This window comes from Anopheles moucheti (genome assembly GCF_943734755.1).
Source record: "Anopheles moucheti chromosome X unlocalized genomic scaffold, idAnoMoucSN_F20_07 X_unloc_41, whole genome shotgun sequence".
Classification (NCBI taxonomy): Eukaryota; Metazoa; Arthropoda; class Insecta; order Diptera; family Culicidae; genus Anopheles; species Anopheles moucheti.
In genome coordinates, this window is record NW_026453550.1 from 57,501 (window position 1) to 62,625 (window position 5,125).

Here is a 5,125-nt window from a genome sequence, read left to right on the forward strand (position 1 = left end):
TGCTGCAAGGCTGCGCTCTTGCAGGTCGACCGTGGCGACCATCCGGTCGCGAGCGGCTGCACACTCCTCACGGAGGCGCGTGAGCTCCGGTGTCCACCAAAAGAGGGCTCGATGGGGGTCACGATGCGACGTGGTGACCCGCGCCATCGTTTCGTCGCATGCCTCGAAGATGGCATCGACCATACCCTCCTGGCTGACCGCTCGCTCCTCGAAGCTCGCCGCTCGCAGTGCCACCCGGAACGCCTCGGCCGAGAACTGCGAGGCCTTCCATCTCCTGCCCTGGCGATGGGAGATGGGCTGATGGTTGCTCCGCTGGTGTCGATGTTGCTGCTGCTGCTGCCGCCGATGATGGTGGTGCTGCTGCTGCTGCTGTCGCTGCTGATGCCGCTCGGTGTGGTGCTGGAGCGAGGAGGACGGCCCGACGGTGAAGAGGATGTACCGGTGGTCGGACGCCGTGTAAAACCGCGCCAACGAGTCGGGAGCCACTGCCCAGGTGTCGGGTCGAGCGATAGACTCGCTCGCGAACGACACATCGACAACACTGGGAGTGGCAACGCCGTTCCCGACGAACGTTGGGGTTGTACCTCGGTTGAGAATCCTCAACCCGAGCTGCTGGATGGTGGACAGCAGCTCCTCGCCCCGCACTGTGTTGCGTTCGCTTCCCCACTCCTCGTGCCCGGCGTTAAAATCGCCTGCTACGACGACGTGAGGGTGGGGAAGCGCCTCCAGCTCCAGAGCCTCCAGGAAGTGCTCGAACTCGCCGATGGTGAGGCGGGGGGGAGCATAGCAGCTAACAAACACAATGCCGCCGATCTGGGCGGCTACCAATCCAGGCGTTGGGCTGCGCCACACACGCTGGATGGGGTGCGCTCCGGTAGCCACCACGGCTACTCCCCCCGACGAGTCGACTGACCACGTTCCGTTGTTCTCTGGAGGCCGGTACACCTCCGAGAGCAGCAACACGTCGATCCGCTCCGTCCGAGCGGATTGCAGGACGAAGTCCTGGGCAGTGCGTCCACCGCCCAGGTTAGCCTGCAACACACGCAGCTGCTGCTTCACTCGCATGATGCTGGCGGCTGTCCACAACTTGCGTGGCCGATGCTGTGCGGGCCACCACACTTGAGGCACTTAGCCTCCGAGGAGCAATCCTTCGCCAGATGACCAGCGGTGCCACAGCGGAAGCACTTCCCACTGTGATCCGTCTCGCTCCGACAGTCGCGCACGATGTGGCCGATGTCGAAGCAGCGCAAGCAACGGCGCTGGCTGACAGGGCGACGGGGGACTTCACGTGCCGTGCTGATGCACTGGCACAGTGGCAGCCTCACCTCGTGTAAAAGCTGCGCTTTCACTAGCGGGAGGCGGACACGAGCGCGTTTCGTCCCGTCGCTCAGCTCCCAGACGTCGACGAAGGTGATGCCCGGTGCCACCCCGAGTTTGGCCCGGATCGCTTCCTTCACGTCGTCGACGGTGGCCAGCGAATCGACGTGGGTAACCAGGACCTCTCCCATGTCTGTGAGTACTCGAGCTACTCCCATGTCTCCAAGGACGCCCTGAATCTTAGAAGCAAGCGCCTCGCTGTCGGCGGTCCGTTTGATGGGGACGCGAAGGTGGCCTTGAGCCGTACGTCGACCCATCCCAATGTCCGTGCGGACCTCCTCCAGTTCCGAATCCGTTCGCAGCTTCAGGTATACCTGCGTCCAGGTTACTCCCTCAGCCGGTGCGACTTCAATAGTGTCCGGACGCACACTGCGTCGCGTCGGACGACGATGTAGCTGCTGCTGTTGTTGTTGTCGCGGCTGCTGCTGATGATGTGGCTGCTGCTGGTTGCGGTTATGCAACAGCTGGCCCTTCAGCTGCCACTGCTGCTGCTGACGCTGCTGCTGCGGTTGGCGCATTTGCGGAGGGCGATAAGACCCCCCCTGCTGCGTTTGTTGCCGCTGCTGCTGCTGTTGCTGCTGTTGCTGCCGCTGCTGCTGCTCCTGCCGTTGCTGCTGGGCCGGCTGCTGGCGTGCCGGCTTACGGCGCACCACCTCGGCCCAGGAGCCGCCTTCCTGGTCCGGAGACGGCAACACCGTAGCCGTCACCGCACCCACTGCCTGCTTCTGCCGCTGCTGTTGCTGCTGCTGCTGCTGCTGCTGTTGCTGCTGTACAGACACTAGCTGTGCCAGCAGACCATTCGACGCCTCGCGTTCCCTGCGGTTCTCCTCCCGCAGGTACTGCACCTCCTGGCGATGGCTCTCCTGCATCGCCGCGAGGTCTTTGCGGAACTGCTCCGCCTGTTCCGTCAATTGTGCGCGGAGGAGGGCCAGCTGGTCCTCCAAGCGCTCAATAAGCCTCTCCATCTGCACTGTCGACGCTGTTGCTGTGGCCGTGCCAACTCCACTCATGCGAGCAGCACCTCTCGTGGCTGTGGTCTGCCTTTCCATGACTTTGCTCAGCACTACGACTGGCTTCGAGCCCACCGGTGCTCGGCTGTCCGTCGATGCTGCCCTTGACCGCAAATTCGATGCCATGGTTGAGTTTGGTGTTCCCCCAGGATGGGGGTAGGGGTGGGTGGAAAGTGGGCGGAGTGTGACGACTCGACGCCCCTCCTTCAGACCTTTCCAACGATACCCCTCACTGGTGTCCTACTGCAAAAACCAGCTCACAAAAGTGGTTTTTCCTTCCGGGGTGGAAGGGGGTGAGTAGCGGGTCAGCGGGGTGGACACCATCGGACGCCCAATCCGACGACCTTTCTCCCGATACCCCGCACGTGTCTCTAGCACAAAGGACGCTCGAGTTATTGCAGATTGAAAGTCCGATAACTCGGTTTTGGAGTTCGATAACTTTTATCAAACTACTTATCGAACTTTTCGAAACGCTATAACTCCACGAAGTTACGACACATTCACACGTCCGAGGTCTCTATCGACGGGAATTTTTATCGTCCGTCGAATCGCGTTTGTACTAAAACCCGGTTTAGTACAAAAATTTTGCACAATGTACTAAAACCACTGCCACTTCCGGTATGACACACGCACACGCACAAATTTGGTGTCTGTGGATGCGTCTTGCAAAGACGCGTCCGTTGACGTATCGCTCGAGAGAATCCAGTCACTATTCTATTTTTAAACGCGGAAAAACTGGTGCACGAAAAAGTCCCCCCCCTTTGCAGGTAGGGGGGTGAAACTTGGGTGGAGGGTGCACAACCAAAATCGAAGGTCGGCTACGTGAAATCAAAACCCTAGCTCAAACGGTTCGCCCGTTATTCGCGATTTCCTGATCTCAGCCTTCTTACACACACAAGGTGCCCCCACATAGAGCCACGCGCGTGCGTAATGTTGCCTCCACACGCCGATGAAAATGGCACTAGATCTCCGATTTTGCACGCTTATAACTCCGCGAGTATTTGTTGCACAGAAACGGTAGACCACTCTATCGAATCGCACAGTTCTCAATTAAAGTTCTGCAGTACTTTTAACGCGATTCACGCACTTCTGGGGGGGCAAAAGAGCCGTACACTGCAAAAGCGCCAGTAGTTTTTTTAGTTTTTTCACTGCTACTTCCGGTGTAGCTCACGCACACGCACAAATTTGGTGTCTGTGGATGCGTCTCGCGAAGACGCGTCCGTTGACATATCGCTCGAGAAAATCCAGTCACTATTCGATTTTTAAACGCGGAAAAACTGGTGCACGAAAAAGTCCCCCCCCTTTGCAGGTAGGGGGGTGAAACTTGGGTGGGGGGTGCACAACCAAAATCGAAGGTCGGCTACGTGAAATCAAAACCCTAGCTCAAACGGTTCGCCCGTTATTCGCGATTTCCTGATCTCAGCCTTCTTACACACACAAGGTGCCCCCACATAGAGCCACGCGCGTGCGAAATGTTGTGCCGTACCGCCACGTGCCGATGAAAATGACACTAGACCTCCGATTTTGCACGCTTATAACTCCGCGAGTATTTGTCGCACAGAAACGGTAGACCACTCTATCGAATCGCGCAGTTCTCAGTTGAAGTTCTGCAATACTTTTAACGCGATTCACGCACTTCTGGGGGGGCAAAAGAGCCGTACACTGCAAAAGCGCCAGTAGTTTTTTTAGTTTTTCCACTGCTACTTCCGGTGTAGCTCACGCACACGCACAAATTTGGTGTCTGTGGATACGTCTCGCGAAGACGCGTCCGTTGACGTATCGTTCGAAAGAATCCAGTCACTATTCGATTTTTAAACGCGGAAAAACTGGTGCACGAAAAAGTCCCCCCCCTTTGCAGGTAGGGGGGTGAAACTTGGGTGGAGGGTGCACAACCAAAATCGAAGGTCGGCTACGTGAAATCAAAACCCTAGCTCAAACGGTTCGCCCGTTATTCGCGATTTCCTGATCTCAGCCTTCTTACACACACAAGGTGCCCCCACATAGAGCCACGCGCGTGCGTAATGTTGCCTCCACGCGCCGATGAAAATGGCACTGGTCCTCCGATTTTGCACGCTTATAACTCCGCGAGTATTTGTTGCACAGAAACGGTAGACCACTCTATCGAATCGCACAGTTCTCAATTAAAGTTCTGCAATACTTTTAACGCGATTCACGCACTTCTAGGGGGGCAAAAGAGCCGTACACTGCAAAAGCGCCAGTAGTTTTTTTAGTTTTTTCACTGCTACTTCCGGTGTAGCTCACGCACACGCACAAATTTGGTGTCTGTGGATGCGTCTCGCGAAGACGCGTCCGTTGACGTATCGCTCGAGAAAATCCAGTCACTATTCGATTTTGAAACGCGGAAAAACTGGTGCACGAAAAAGTCCCCCCCCTTTGCAGGTAGGGGGGTGAAACTTGGGTGGAGGGTGCACAACCAAAATCGAAGGTCGGCTACGTGAAATCAAAACCCTAGCTCAAACGGTTCGCCCGTTATTCGCGATTTCCTGATCTCAGCCTTCTTACACACACAAGGTGCCCCCACATAGAGCCACGCGCGTGCGAAATGTTGTGCCGTACCGCCACGTGCCGATGAAAATGACACTAGACCTCCGATTTTGCACGCTTATAACTCCGCGAGTATTTGTCGCACAGAAACGGTAGACCACTCTATCGAATCGCGCAGTTCTCAGTTAAAGTTCTGCAGTACTTTTAACGCGATTCACGCACTTCTGGGGGGG